The sequence below is a fragment of the Triturus cristatus genome, chromosome 6 (assembly GCF_964204655.1).
Source record: "Triturus cristatus chromosome 6, aTriCri1.1, whole genome shotgun sequence".
Lineage (NCBI taxonomy): Eukaryota > Metazoa > Chordata > Amphibia > Caudata > Salamandridae > Triturus > Triturus cristatus.
Window position 1 is genome coordinate 32605965 of NC_140589.1, and position 16360 is coordinate 32622324.

The following is a 16360-nucleotide window of genomic DNA, read 5'->3' on the forward strand; positions in this document are numbered from 1 at the left end:
AAGATCAAAATGTGAAATGTGAAAACACTCATCACAAGTACACAGAAAAAACAGTGTTAGATGGGGGAGCGGTAAGAGGTCACAAGCAGAAAAGAGTCACGTAAGAAGCATGAGACATGTAGTTGGCCAAAGAAAGATGCAAGTGAGTGGTAGAACCTATTGAATACATCAGAAGACTTGCAAATGGTTTGAAAGATGTAGTGATAGCAAACAGGGAGGAGAGGCCTGTAGAGGTGAGTGAACAGATAGAAATGGTACTGGTCCACTGGTCTTTGGCCTTGAGGGACGAACTAGTAGCAAGGTATGTGAACAGCTATCAGGTCTATACGTAGGGATGTGCACTGGAAGGAGACCTCTATAGGGAATGTCTACAACCTTCAGAGGGAAGAGCCAACATATAAAGCTGCCCATGGATGGAGGCTATGAGTAGTTGAAGAGGGTGTTTAGTAGTAGGTGTGGCTTTACATCAGTTGCTGCAGCTGGCACCATTGGCAAACAGTGTGACTGGAACCTCAGCATTGTTTTTATTTTAATTGTTTTCGCTGATTTTTTGTTCAAATTTAGTACCCCACTTAAATTGCCACTTTACGCCTCAGGCTAAAATTCCATATATAAACAGGTCAATATTGAATGGTGTTAGAAATTCTCACATTGCTAGTGAAGCTGGAAATGGAAAGGCTATTATGTCTCATTAGAGGTAGCTCTGAATGTCAGCCAGAACTCTTGTGATAATAGAAAAACAGAATATTAGGAGACTGTAGAGAGGGGCTTTCAGTTTTGATTTGTGCAGCTCTATATCTTGCACTGTTTTTTACAGTGGAGATGGCTACAAAAGGTAACCCCTCTCTTTGATGGCATTATGCAATCCCCTGAAACAAATACATAATGTTTGATGAATGTCCAAACTTTCACAAACTGGTCTCAGGATGGAAAGTTATTATTGTACATCAGAAGTTATATGAGGGTAGCATTGGGATCATATGAAGATAGCCGTGCATCTATCTCCCACATTTTGCTACACATCTTGGGAATGATACAACTAAACATCAAATTCTCCTCCATCCTCCTCGCTAATCTCCTCCTACTTCCTCACCAATACTACCAATGCCACTTCCCAATTGAACCTATTATGCGAGATGCTATTGGTACATGGCATTCTCCTGATACAGGGCCCGATTCCCAAAGAGTATTACTCGTATAGTTATGAGTGTGATGTCTCCGCACTCATGGTGGAATCTCTGTACTAAGCACTATTTTGGGGAGATTCCACCCTGAGTGTGGGGATTGTCTACAAGTGTGGAGACTCCATCGCACGTGCAGAGACTCCGCACTCGTACCTTTACGAGCTGCATGTCCCTTTGTGGTTTGAGCCCTATTGTCCACCCTAAATAGAGCAGGCAGTGTAATGCCCTTCCTCCAACGGCCCTACTCTATCAGTCTGCACGTCTTTAAATGAGATAGCTTGTTTGACTCCATTCCAAATCCTGCTGTTAACCTCCCCATCAATGCCCTTTACTATATTTGATTTTGACACCAACAACAATATGAGGATCCTTGATAATCTTCAAATCCATTATGTTGTCACTTTGTCAGAGCTCACCTTCAGCTTCGCGCTGGTTACTGTTGTCTTGCACAGGAACAGAAGTCGCTAGCTTCCCGACTCCCACTACTAATCACTCAGCCCCAAAATATGTCTTTGGCTCTAACTGATCAGCAAGGGGGAAGGGGGAAATTGGATAAAATAATAAACGATAGAAGAGACTGGTTCTGGACCTTCTGGTTTTCCTATCTGGAATTCTTCTTCAGCTATCACTCTGCCTTCTGAAGACTTCTAAGGGTAACTAAGCACACAACAAATTATTATTCATTCTCTACTCTATTCTGTCTCTTTTCTTCTCTTCTCTTATGATTTTTCTACCTACCCAGAATCCTGAACTCTGTGCCTCTCTTCCTGTTCAACTCTGCCTTTTCTTCTTTCTTGTTATTTGATGTTGCTAATTATCTGTAAAACATATATCTTTTTATTATACCTATTTACTCTTGGTCTTTTAGATACATCTTCTAACTCTTTCTCTTTTAAAACCTACCATTAATGTTTCTGTGTGTGGCCTTCTCTTTCTTCTCGTGATTTCTCTTCCTTCTTTTCTTGCCTCTTGCTTATTCTAAAAACTGTCGTTTTCTAAATTAAGCCTTTTGTGCGTTTAACCTTTTCTGTTTGCTTCCTCTCCTTAGGTTTCTGCGGAGCTGCTAATAGGCTGGTAAGTCTTTCTTCTTACTTCCCTAGTTAACTGTTGGTATTGTCTATAAACTTTTCCTGAGGAACCTTTTCTCAGTAAATCCTATAATGTTCTTAATTTTCTGTTACAGGACTCTGTATGCTGATCTCTGCTGACCTTGGTAAAGGTTATACTTATTGCGTCTCAAAACACTGCTTACATTTTAATGTGAACGAAAATTCTAACAGTAATTCACTTAGCTTTCTTCGGTTTTCTTTTCAGGTGCGGCCGAAGTCTTCACTCGTTTCTTCCCTGTAGTGACGAGGTGACTCCATACTCGACTCCCGGTAAATAGCCCACTACGGACTCTTGCGGCTTTTCTGACCTCTTCAGTAAGTATCGGTAAGTATCGGTTTCTTGACTCGGAACTACTCTCAAGCGTTACTCTGGAAAGCTTCTTACTCAAAATTCACTTCAAAACTGGGAACGCACTCGAACACGTCTACTCTGAGGAAATGTCTTGGTGAAGTGCGCATTACTTCAGGCGTGCGCGCGTCACATCGTCTCTCTGGATTTGTAAACAAATACTAGACCGCAAACCCCAGCGCCTGAGCGGCCATCCTGGAATTGCGGGCATGCCACAAACTCGACCATTGAAGCCCATTCGAAACCGAAACGCCTATTGAACTAAGTTCCTTGCGCTTCGCTTTGGGACTCACATTAGGGATCCTGACAGTACCCCCCACCAAGGGTAGTCCTTCCCCTCTGGGCTTGGTTGGATTGCGCTGATAAAAAAGTTTTATTAGCCTAGGAGCATAAACATCTGAATCTAATTCCCAAGACCGCTCCTCAGGACCGTAGCCTTTCCAATCTACCAAATAATACAGTTTACCTCTGACTAATTTTGAGTCCAGAATTTCCTTCACCTCAAACTCCACTCCTGTATCTAGCTGAATTGGGTTTGGAATCGATTCTTTTCTCAAATTAGGAACTGCCTTCTTCAAAAGGGAAACATGAAACACTGGGTGAATTTTGAGTTGGGAGGGTAAAGTCAATTTATAGGTCACTGGACCGATCTGCTCTGCAATTGGGTAAGGGCCGATAAATCGTGGCTGAAATTTTCGGTTCCCTTTTAGCCTTAAATTTTTTGTATTCAACCAGACTTTATCTCCTATTTCTAGTGGAGGAGGTTTCTTTCTTTTCTTATCTGCGTACTTCTTATACTTTTCCTTAGCCTGTACTAGATTCTTTGATGCTATTTCATGTACTGAATTTAAATGAGCTATCAAATCCTTGACTGCTGGGACTGTGAGCTCTACATCTTGTACTGCTGAATTTGGATGTCTACCATAGTTTAAGTAGAACGGGGAATATCCAGTGGACACATTCTTTGCGTTATTATGAGCGAATTCTGCTGTCCACAAGTAGTCCGGCCATTCTCCCTCCTGTTTCAACAAGAACAACCGTAAATATTGCTCCAATTCCTGGTTCACCCTTTCCGTTTGTCCATCCGTCTCCGGATGGAAACTGGTGGAAAAACGAGTTTCTACTCCTAACCCTTTCATAAAAGCCTTCCAAAAGTGCGAAACAAATTGGGTTCCCCGGTCTGATATTACGATCTTGGGTATTCCATGTAATCTGACAATCTGGGTACTAAAGTGCCTTGCTAACTGTTTTGCTGTAGGGATTCCCTTTAAGGCCAAGAAGTGTGTCATTTTCGTGTATGCATCTACTATTACCAGTATTGTATTTGTCCCTTGACAGGATGGTAAGTCTGTAATCAAGTCTAGAGTGATTGTATGCCAAGGATGAGGAGGAATGGGCAGGGGCTGCAACAGCCCTTGAGGAGCGTGCCGTTCTGATTTTCCCTGAGCGCATATCTCACAAGTCTTTACATATTGTTCTATGTCTTTACTCATTTGTGGCCACCAATATTTTCTCTTAATTAGATCTGCTGTCTTGAACTCTCCCTTGTGGCCAGCCAACAGGTGATCATGGCATTCCTGCAAGGCTTGCTTCTGCAATGCTGTAGTTGGCAGATATAATGCACCTTCTTTAAATGGTAATTCATCACAAATTTCTCTCCCAGGTTCTAGTTGCGCCCATTTCTGCATTTCTTCTGGGGTTAGAGCTTGGATTACTTTTTCCTTAAAGTTCACTATATCTGTGGCGCCTATAATCTTGGTATCCGGTATGATTACTTGAGCGCTCAGTGGACTTTTCTTCTCCGGTTCCCAACCTGGACAAAGCATCCGCCTTTCCATTCTGTGCACCCGGCCGATAAGTTATCACGAAATCGTAATCGGCAAAGTACAGTGACCAACGGAGTTGGCGAGGTGTCAAGGTTCTGGCTGACTTCAGGAATCTTAAGTTTCGATGGTCCGTGTAGACTGTTACCACGTGGTGGGCCCCCATTAGATAATGTCTCCACTCCTTGAAGGCGTCTTTTATTGCCAGCAACTCTTTTTCCGTAATCGTATAATTGATTTCCGCTGGTGTCAATTTCCTGGATCGATAAGCCAACGGGTGTAACTGGCCCGTTACTTTATTCCTTTGAGAAAGAACTCCACCAATCGCAAGGTCCGAGGCATCTGTCTCGACATAAAAGGACTCCATCGGATCGGCATGAAGGAGGATAGGCGCAGTGGTGAACTCTATCTTCAAGTCTTTAAAGGCTTGCTCTGCTTCCTCCGACCATTCGAATCGTGTCCCTTTCTTCAGTAGTCGTGTCAAGGATAGAATTCGTCAGGAAAATTCTCCAATAAATCTCCGATAGAAATTTGCGAATCCAATAAACGCTTGGACTTCTTTCACGCAAGTGGGTGACTTCCATTCTTGTACGGCTAGAATCTTCCGTTTGTCCATATGAATTCCTGCTGGCGAGATTACAAAGCCCAAGAACTCTACCTGTGACACTCCAAAAGCACATTTCTCCAGCTTGACAAATAGTTTGTTCTCTCGCAGTTTTTGTAAAACTCCTCGAACCTGTTTTTGATGCTCCTGCGTATCCTTTGAGTAGATTAGTATATCGTCTATATACACAATTGCACATTGATCAATGAATTCTCTAAGCACATCATTTATGAAGTGTTGAAACGCTGCAGGCGCATTACACAACCCATAGGGCATCACCTGGTATTCAAATAGGCCCAAGCGTGTGCTGAAGGCCGTCTTCCACTCGTCTCCCTCTCTCACTCGAATAAGGTGATAAGCTCCCCTTAAATCCAACTTCGTGAACATCTGTGCTCCTTTGATCTGGTCCAACAAGACAGAGATAAGGGGAAGAGGATACCTGTTCTTCTTTGTTATTCGATTTATGGCTCTATAATCAATGCACGTTCTCAACTCGCCCTGCTCCTTCTTAGGCACAAAAAATAGTGGCGAGGACACTGGCGATTGGGAGGGACGTATAAATCCATTGGCCAGGTACTTGTCAATATACTCCCTCAGGTGATGATTCTCTTGTTCCGTCAAGGCGTACACTCGACTGCAAGGCAAATTCGCCCCTGGCTCCAAGTCTATTTTGCAATCGTAAACTCGATGAGGCGGCAGTTGCTCAGCTTCCTGTTCGTTGAAAACATCCTCAAAATCTTGATATTGTTGTTGAATTGTTTGCGTATTTATTACGCACACGGAGACTCCAGCTGAACATAAGGCGTGAGCCGGGTTCTGTTTACTCATTGCCTCGTAAGCCCCAAAACAGTTCTCTCTACAATATGCTGAGTTCATTTCAATTGTTCTGTTGTTCCAATTGATTGAAGGATTGTGCTCTGTGAGCCAAGGAAGTCCCAATATGAGTTGAAATTGGGGGGCATCAATTAAATTAAAGTGTATAGCTTCTCTATGCCCATCTTCTCGAATCAGCTCTACTAACTCTGTGTGACTCGTGATTGGCCCTGAGGATAGATTGGTGCCATCGATTGCTCGAACTGGTTCGCTTCTAGCCTTGGCAATTGCTTGCAGCCCAATCTTAGCCGCGAATTTCAGATCACAGAAATTACCTGTGGCTCCTGAGTCCACCATCACAGCCACTCCTTTCATTATTTTTTCACGAAATTGGATTGTCAAAGATAAAATCAAATGGGGCGAAGACGACTGTAATGTATTCGCCAGCCGATGTTCCCGAGGAGTTGATTTCTGATTCGCATCCACCTGCACAACTCCTTCTACAGGTGGTGCTGCGAGTTTTCCTTCGGCTTAAATGGACCCTTTGGCTTTCTTGGACAATTTCGCACAAAATGTCCATTAGATCCACAATACATACATAAATTGTTGGCTCGTCTTTTTTCCTTCTCCTCCTTTGTGAGCGGTCCCCGAATCGTTCCTATTTGCATAGGTTCAGATCCTGTGGTTCCTTCTGTACTCCTTCCTGTTTCAGCCTTAGCTCGGTCGAATCGCGGAACCGTACTTCTGTACTCTCGTCTTCTCTCTCCCCTTCGCTCTCCCTGCCGGAAATCCAGTTCTAGCACTCGGTCTATCAGGGCGGAAATTTCAGTTGGATGATTCGGTATTTGAGCCAAACCATCTTTTAGTTCATCTCGCAGGCCTCGATAAAATATTGCTGTCCTCTTGTTCTCTGGCCAATCAGTCTCCATTACAAGTTTGTTGAATTGAGCTAGATAAGCCACTAAGTCTCTATTTCCCTGCTTCAATTCCAAGAGTTCGTTATCTACTGCTTGAGAGATCCGTCTTCGGTCAAAGATCCTCAGAAACTCTTTCTTGAACTCATCAAAATTCTGCAATAATGGATCATCTCGTGAGACTATCGGCATCGACCATGCCGCTGCATCTCCACTTAAATATGACAAAATGAAGGCTACCTTAGATTGCGCATCAGGAAAAATAGAAGGGCGACACAAGAAATGAAGTGAACATTGTGTAATAAACACCTGCGCCTTTTGTGGGTCCCCACTAAATCTCTCTGGCGCTGCCAACGGTATCACTGGCGATAAGGAATGGATTACTCTTGTAGTTAGCTTATTTGCGTCTCCCAATGATGTGGTGGGACCCTCCCTTCCAGTTGAATACGGTTGCCTTATCCTCTGTGCTAATTCTGCCCTCTCTTTCCTAGAATTCATGACCTCCTGCCTTAGACTTTGATTCTCTTCCTTAACTCCTACCAATTCCTTTTGTATCGCCTCTAAGACTGACCCTAAGGTCTGTAAATTTATTCCCTCAACCATTTCTTTTCTGTTCGGGTGCAAGATAAATACGTGGGCACTTCACTCTGTCAGAGCTCACCTTCAGCTTCTCGCTGGTTACCGTTGTCTTGCACAGGAACAGAAGTCGCTAGCTTCCCGACTCCCACTACTAATCACTCAACCCCCAAATATGTCTTTGGCTCTAACTGATCAGCAAGGGGGAAGGGGGAAATTGGATAAAATAATAAACGATAGAAGAGACTGGTTCTGGACCTTCTGGTTTTCCTATCTGGAATTCTTCTTCAGCTATCACTCTGCCTTCTGAAGACTCCTAAGGGTAACTAAGCACACAACAAATTATTATTCATTCTCTACTCTATTCTGTCTCTTTTCTTCTCTTCTCTTATGATTTTTCTACCTACCCAGAATCCTGAACTCTGTGCCTCTCTTCCTGTTCAACTCTGCCTTTTCTTCTTTCTTGTTATTTGATGTTGCTAATTATCTGTAAAACATATATCTTTTTATTATACCTATTTACTCTTGGTCTTTTAGATACATCTTCTAACTCTTTCTCTTTTAAAACCTACCATTAATGTTTCTGTGTGTGGCCTTCTCTTTCTTCTCGTGATTTCTCTTCCTTCTTTTCTTGCCTCTTGCTTATTCTAAAAACTGTCGTTTTCTAAATTAAGCCTTTTGTGCGTTTAACCTTTTCTGTTTGCTTCCTCTCCTTAGGTTTCTGCGGAGCTGCTAATACTCTGGTAAGTCTTTCTTCTTACTTCCCTAGTTAACTGTTGGTATTGTCTATAAACTTTTCCTGAGGAACCTTTTCTCAGTAAATCCTATAATGTTCTTCATTTTCTGTTACAGGACTCTGTATGCTGATCTCTGCTGACCTTGGTAAGGGTTATACTTATTGCGTCTCAAAACACTGCTTACATTTTAATGTGAACGAAAATTCTAACAGTAATTCACTTAGCTTTTTTCGGTTTTCTTTTCAGGTGCGGCTGAAGTCGTCACTCGTTTCTTCCCTGTAGTGACGAGGTGACTCCGTACTCGACTCCCGGTAAATAGCCCACTACGGACTCTTGCGGCTTTTCTGACCTCTTCAGTAAGTATCGGTAAGTATCGGTTTCTTGACTCGGAACTACTCTCAAGCGTTACTCTGGAAAGCTTCTTACTCAAAATTCACTTCAAAACTGGGAACGCACTCAAACACGTCTACTCTGAGGAAATGTCTTGGTGAAGTGCGCATTACTTCAGGCGTGCGCGCGTCACATCGTCTCTCTGGATTTGTAATCATCTACTAGACCGCAAATCCCAGCGCCTGAGCGGCCATCTTGGAATTGCGGGCATGCCACAAACTCGACCATTGAAGCCCATTCGAAACCGAAACGCCTATTGAACTAAGTTCCTTGCGCTTCGCTTTGGGACTCACATTAGGGATCCTGACACACTTCCCCTCTTCTCCACCAAAATCCTGAGATTTATATTAATAAATGAAAATACCACCCCCACACCACATACAGAACCAATTAATGTTAAAGAAACCCAACCCTCTTCAGAAACCACCTCCAGTAACCCAATAACTTCATCAGTTTAGATGCTCCCTAATTCCCCACATCCTCAATATCAGAAAATAACAAGTGTCTTGACTTCAACAAATAACAAAATTGAATATTTGATGTTGAGCATAATCTACAAAGCAACACACTCTCCCTGAAAACATTGTATATGCCCCATTACCATCTAAAACAATGCCCCTGATCGGCTTAACTTAGGAAAATGCGTGTAAAGTATTAAGCAGTACCAAACTAATATGTAACGCATCAAAAATTCCACAACTGATTTCTAAAAAACCAAGAGTAATGTCCTAAAAAAATGTTTTAGTGCAAAAAGTGCCAGGCAAAAGTAAAGCGACAATCCTAAGCCACTGTTTGCAGTTGTAATACATGAGGACAATGGTCCCAGAAAGTAGCAAACATTCAAGAAGAACGGAAAATATATTCAAAACATTAATAGTGCAATGTGTTTTAATCCACATTCAGCATCTTTCTCTTAGTGTACATAAACATAATATTGTAAATAACATTGTCCCTAGTGCGGAACATAGTGATAGGGGAAGGGGGGGGTTTGGAGGATAGTGCTTCGTGAGGATAAGGTAGTGATTGAAAGGGCAGTGTGATTCAGAAGCAGTCCATCGCTTTATACATATGAGGCAAAAACATCAAGCCTGACAATTACAATCTTAGCAAAAAACGTTAGGTAGCCATGTTCACAACAGTAACATAAATGAAAACTCTGTTGTCTTGTACTGGCTCTTTGCATAAGTGTCGACGTTTCGACCCCTAAGGAAATGAACTTAGGTTCCTTACAACGGGGTCTTCATCAGGACTGGGTGCAGAGGGAAAGGAGGGGAGCGCGATCTAGGGAAAATTCAAAGAGTGATTTAAGCTAAAGGCATTGCGGCATATTGGGTTTAGGACGAAATGTATTGTGATAATTATTCTCGTTATTTCCGAAACAAGCCCCTGCACAGTGGCTAGTGGCTAGGGTTGGCCCGTAGGCTCCTATGGCGGAGAGAGTATTAACAAGCACTGGCAACTAATATCAGATGACATAGAACAAGATGCTCCGCCTATGCATTCATTCAAGAAAGCCAAAAGTATCAGGGAACATGTTGTGTGTTCCTTTCTAGAGACTCCTGAAACGCCCACCATAAGATCCCTGTGGAAATTCCCACCTATATAAGGTCATTTCAAATGTGGACAATGCAAGGCCTGTCCTACCACAGTTCAAATTAAAGAATTTACCTATAAAAATCATGTGATTCCCCTGACCAGCTTCTCTAACTACAACACAAACAATGTCATTTACGCGATTCTCTGCCCCTGTGATTTGATCTATATAGTTAAGACACAACAGAAGGTTAAGGCCGTCTCTGCCTGAATTTTCCTCCCACATCGACGGCATAGTAGCCAAAAAAGATTTCAGCCAATATTTCCGCCGGGCCAATCACGATGTGCCTTAATGAAGATTTAATTGTGGAGGGTGAAACTGCACACTTGAGTGGGAAGCTTACCTTTTTTCAATTTTCTACTTCCGCTTCCATCTAGAACCCAATTGTCCAAGTCCTTTCTTGGATGCTACTACTTGACCTCGAAGCAAATCAACTCCGTAATCGCCGGAATCAAAGGTAAGCTTCTTTTTTACTTGTTTCCTTTTGTAATTGTCTCTTTACTCTAGTTCTGGACTTGTGCATTTTTAAATCTATCTTACAGCAGTTTTTTTTCTAATGTGTGATGCATGCGTGTGTAATGTTGTCATTTAAGAAATTTAAAGAAACACATACTGTATTCATTTTTTTTTGTATTTTTAAATTTGGTGCAAGCTGCTTTCATGATAATACACACTTACACAAACATTGACATTAATCAAAATTCATAATGTGTTAATAAAAGTGTGTTTCATTATCTTTCGTAAACTATTAAATTATAAACATATGCATTACACAACTTTTAGAATTCTTTTAATTTAATATAATTGTGTAATTACACTGGACAAGCTAAAATGTTTTTTTATAAAACAAACGTAAAATCAATGTTAGTTATGAACTTCAATCATTTTATATGTTTATTTTAGTAGGATTTCCCCTTGAGTAGTGCATTTTCTTAATTTTATTTCATTTTAGTTTCCCATATTTTTAAGGTGTATGCACTTGTCATGTCTTTTAGGATAGTCTGATTGATGTATACCCTAGTTTACATACATTATTCCATCCAAACAGGTTACCTTTTACCTAATAGCTTGCTCCTGTTTCTTCGACACCAGGCTCTCAATCCTCTATCTGAATCCCTGCACCTGACGTACATAAACATGTCCCCAGGCAGAGCAGATTTATTCTGTATAAGGGTCACCGCTTGTTTCATCCTTGACCAACAGCCAGCTGTACATGATCACACTTGTTTAGAAAAGCATCAGTGATTGTTTTCAAAACATATCAATTCTAGAAAAAACCCTGGAGTGACCACTTTTGTATAGAAGACCCTCACTCCTTACAAATATGAGGAGAATTCCTTCCAAGCTGAGACGGGGGTCCTGCATGCGGAATCTCTGACAAGCAGCGGTCTGACATCCCTCGCGGGTTGTCATCCTTGATGCAGAGTCGGGGTCCTTCATTTCCAACCATAAGGTGAGGGGGCTGGTTCTTCCCTAGGGGTTTCTGGGCCACAGATGCACATATCTACACGCACATACACCTACACACCCAGGTTAGGCTAGGTTCATTTTAGCAAATTACTTAGTGTGCACATTTTAGGAATATGCAAGTGCTCCTGTTTTTATCTGAACTGTTTCTGTTCATCTTATTAGCACTATGGTAGAAATGTATCTACTATTCACTATATTGGTACTAGCAATCTCTTTTGTATGCTTCTGTCTCCTGATTGTCGCAGCACATATGTTTTACACAAGGCTGTCGCTGGACCAATATATTCTTATTGAAACGTCCTAATCGCCATCCTGTGTATCTTCTGAGAGAAAGCAAGCACGAGTGTCTGAGCAAAACGAACTGTGCTGTTTTTCACAATCCCTGAGGAATTAAGGTTGTCATGTTTAGTGGTTGCCAGAGACTACCTACACCACTGTGGAACACAGGGGGGTGGTAGTGGCATTGTAGAGCTAGCTGGTCTAACTGCTGACATATGCTGTGGGGGTGTCCGGAAGTGGTTGGGACACCAATCCCTCAGTTTAGGCCATCCAAAACGTGCAGGTCCTGGGGGACTATCATTTAAAACTATTTTCTTATTTTCTGCCATAAATGTAAGCAAGAATTTGTATTTAAAAATGTCATCATTAACATATTTAATATTCAATGAATGTGAATGATTAATAATGTTAGGACAAACTTTGTAAAATGATTTTTTTATTTATAAATGAAATACTTCTCTCAAAAAGTTTTATTAAAATGAAAAGACAAAAGGAGAACAAAAGGGTTTCACACTGGAACTGGCTGTGGCTATGTTGCCCATAACTTGCATCCTAAACAGACTCCATAGGGTAACCTCATCAGAAACAGGCATCAATTTGGCACAGAGCAAGCACATCAAGGATTTTTCTTAGGAGGGGTTGGTTTAGGTTTGGTAGGGGTTAAGGACAAGTAAGAGGTAAATTCAGCAGGAGGAGTAGGGGTAGGAGGGTTGGTGGAGGATTAGATTTTGGAGGTAGAGGGAGCTGGAGTGGTTGATGTGGTTGTGTTGGTATGTTTTGCAGTTGCATGGGGGTCTGGTGCTTGTTCTGTATGTTTGGATGTGCCCCTTTTTACGCCACTCTGAAAACACGCCTCTTGGTGCCTTGTTGGTGGGGCGATGAGGTCCTCTTCTGTACTGAGGACCTCAGGACACACGTGGACTTCATCCCCCGAGCAGCAGTGCGCCAGGAGCTGTGTTTGCAGAGTGGTGTAAAAAGAGGGCGTGGCCTTTGAGCACTCCCAGCAATTCAACTGTATGGAGCTTACTGGAGGAAACAGGAGGGCTAATTGGCCCCCAGGCACCCAAAGTAGGAAAGGGGACTTCATCCTCCAACCAAGAGCGTGCCAGGAGGTGCGTTTGCAGAGTAGTGGAGAAAGGGGGCGTGGTCTGTGTCCACCTCTCAGCAATCCCACTGTGTGGGGCTTACAGAAGATAAGAGGTAGGCTAGTTGCCCCTAAATGACCCCCAGGAGCAAAGTGGACTTTAATCCCCATCCAAGAGCGTATCAGGGAGCGTGTTTACAGAGTGTGCCTGCTATGAGAATTTAGCAATCCTGCTATGTGGGACTTACTGGAGGTAATAGAAGGGGTATTTGGCCCCCAAGAATGTCCTTGGGGGACAACTACACCTCTTGTTACCTCCAGTAAGTCCCACACAGTGGGATTGCTAAAACATCTTCGGAGTCCATGCCCCCCTTTCTCCACTACTCTGCAAACAGGCCTCCTGGCAGACTACGGGATGGGGATGAAGTCCAATTTACTCCTGAGGGATGTTGGGAACCAAAAAGCCCTACTGGTGCCTCCTGTAAAACATACGCAGCGGAATTCCTGAGCGCTGGTCAGGGGCCCAGCACCCTTTCTCCGCCACTCTGCAAACGTGACTACTAGTTACAGAAGTGTTTGCAATGTAATAGGTTTCACAGTCGCAAGAGTTAGAGCTATTGCTGTTGTAAATGTAAACGTTTTTTACTAATGTTTTTTGGAGGGGAGTGGATGTACGTTGTGTGTAGTGGAATTATGTGGTATATTGTGTAGTGAAATTATGTGGATAGAAAGTATGTGGTATTTAGTGAATATGAATTATGTAGAGTGGGATTATGTGTTATGGAGAGTAATTATGTTGTATGGAAGTCTGTGTTGTGGCGTGGTAACCTCAGGTTTAGTCATCCTCGTTTCCATAGAAGCTCAACTATGAACTCAGTGAGACAAAAATAGAAGGAATCACTGAGGAGCACTTGTGGACCTAGTCAGAGGTATGAGCAGAGCCACTGAAATTATGCGACTGTTTGGCTGCACCGACTTTCGCAGTTATACATTTTCTGAATCAATCAATCAATCATTTAATTTGTAAAGTGCACTACTTCCCCGTAAGGGTTTCAAGTCGCTGGGGGTTAGGGGGGTGCTGCTGCTACTGGTCGAAAAGCCAGGTCTTGAGTTCTCCTGAAGGTCAGCAGGTCCTCGGTTTGTCGTAGGTAGAGGGGGAGGGTGTTCCAGGTCTTGGTGGCACGGTGGGAGAAGGACCTGCCTCCGGAAGTGGTTCTACGGATGCGCGGGACCGTGGCCAGGGCTGGGTCAGCAGAGCGGAGTTTCCTGTTGGGTACGTAGAAGGAGAGTCCACTGTTGAGATAGGCTGGTCCGGTCTTGTGGAGTGCCTTGTGTGCATGGATCAGGAGCTTGAAGGAGATTCTCTTGTCGACGGGGAGCCACTGCAGGTTCCTCAGGTGGGGGGTGATGTGGTCACGGCGCGGGACGTCGAGGATCAGGTGTGCAAAGGCGTTCTGGATTCTTTGCAGTCTGTTGATGAGCTTGGACGAGGCTCCGGCGTAGAGGGCATTTCCGTATTCAAGTCTGCTGCTGACTAGGGCCTGGGTTACTGTTTTCCTAGTGTTTGTCGGGATCCATCTGTAGATCTTGCGGAGCATGCGGAGGGTGTTGAAGCAGGTGGAGGAGACTGCGTTGACTTGTTTGGTCATGGTGAGTTTCGAGTCGAGGATGACTCCCAGGTTGCGTGCGTGGTCAGTGGGGGCCGTGGGGGTCCCCAGTGATGCGGGCCACCATGAGTCGTCCCATGCTGAGGGGTTGGACCCGAGGATGAGGATCTCCGTCTTGTCTGAGTTCAGCTTAAGTCAGCTTTCCTTCATCCAGTCGGTGACTGCCTTCATTCCCTGGTGGAGGTTGGATTTGGCGGTGAGAGGGTTCTTGGTGAGGGAGAGGATCAGCTGAGTGTCGTCGGCGTAGGAGATTATGTTGAGGTCGTGCTGTCGGGCGATGCGTGCTAGTGGTGCCATGTAGACGTTGAACAGAGTCGGGCTGAGGGAAGATCCTTGTGGGACGCCGCAGATGATCTCGGAGGCCTTGGACCGGAACGGGGGGAGGCGGACTCTCTGAGTTCTGCCTGAGAGGAAGGAGGTGGTCGAGTCCAGGGCCTTCTCCCGGATCCCTGCATCTTGGAGTCACGTGCGTAGTGTGCGGTGGCAGACGGTGTCGAAGCCGGCGGAGAGATCCAGGAGGATGAGGGCCGCTGCCTCGCCGTTGTCAAGAAGGATCCTGATGTCGTCTGTGGTGGCGATGAGGGCGGTCTCTGTGCTGTGGTTGCTGCGGAATCCTGATTGGGAGGGTCCAGGATGTTGTTGTCTTCAAGGTGACGGGTGAGCTGGGTGTTAACTATCTTCTCGATGACCTTTGCTGGGAACGGAAGCAGGGAGATGGGTCGGAAGTTCTTGAGGTCGCTCGGATCCGCCTTGGGTTTATTCAGTAGGGCGTTGATCTCTGCGTGCTTCCAGTTCTCAGGGAAGGTAGCAGTCTCGAAGGAGGGGTTGATGATTTTGTGCAGGTGGGGTGCGATGGAATTGCTGGCTTTGTTGAAGATGTGGTGTTGGAGAGGGTCGGACGGGGATCCGGAGTGGATTGTGCCCATGGTCTTGATTGTTTCGTCGATGCTCACGTTGGCCCAGGTTGTCAGGGTGTCGTGGGCGGTGGGGTGCGGTGGGTCCGGTGCGGCGAGGTCTGCAGGGGTCATCCGGGGTTTGAAGCTGTCATGGATGTCAGTGATTTTCCGGTGGAAGAAGGTGGCGAGGGAGTCGCATGGGGCTTGCGATGGCGGGATGTCGTTGGCGCTGAAGATGGGGTTGGAGAGTTCCTTCACTGTGGTGAAGAGTTCCTTGCTGTTGTGTGCGTTGTTTTCAAGGCGGTCTGTGAAGGAGGTCCTTTTGGTGGTCCTGATGAGGTGGAGGTGGTTGCGGATGGCGTCTTTGTGTGCGGCGCGGCTGTCCGGCGTTCGAGGGTGAGTGCACCATCATCGGGGTTGGTGGGGTTGGTCGGAGGGTTGAGTGGGAGGCTTGTCTGTAGTTGTTCTTCAGTGACTTTGCCCCAGCAGCGGCGGGGGGTCTGTGGGGTGCGGTGGTGTGTGAGGGGTTTTCAGAAGGAGAAGTGTATGCAGTGGTGGTCTGTCCAGGTGAGTTCGGAGGCGTGGCTGAAGGTGACATGGGGGCTTGAGGAGAAGATGGCATCAAGCATGTGACCGGGGATGTGGGTTGGCGTCATGACGAGCTGTTTCAGTCCGAGGTTGGCGAGGTTGTCGGTCAGGGTGGAGGTGTTGTTGTCGTTGTTGTTCTCCAGATGATAGTTCAGGTCTACGAGGAGGATGTAGTCGGTGGAGGTCAGCGCGTGGGTGCTGATGAGGTCGGCGATGGAGTCGCAGAATTGAGGCCGGGGTCCTGGCGGTCTGTAGACGAGGGTGCCTCTTAGGGTGGTCTTGG

General features: G+C 44.8%; 1 protein-coding gene across 1 annotated transcript in view; it reads right to left on the reverse strand.

Annotated features, from left to right (window-relative positions):
- Positions 1–16360, reverse strand: part of LOC146813695 (solute carrier family 22 member 7-like) — a 406693-nt gene that overhangs the window by 343557 nt on the left and 46776 nt on the right. The window lies entirely within an intron of this gene.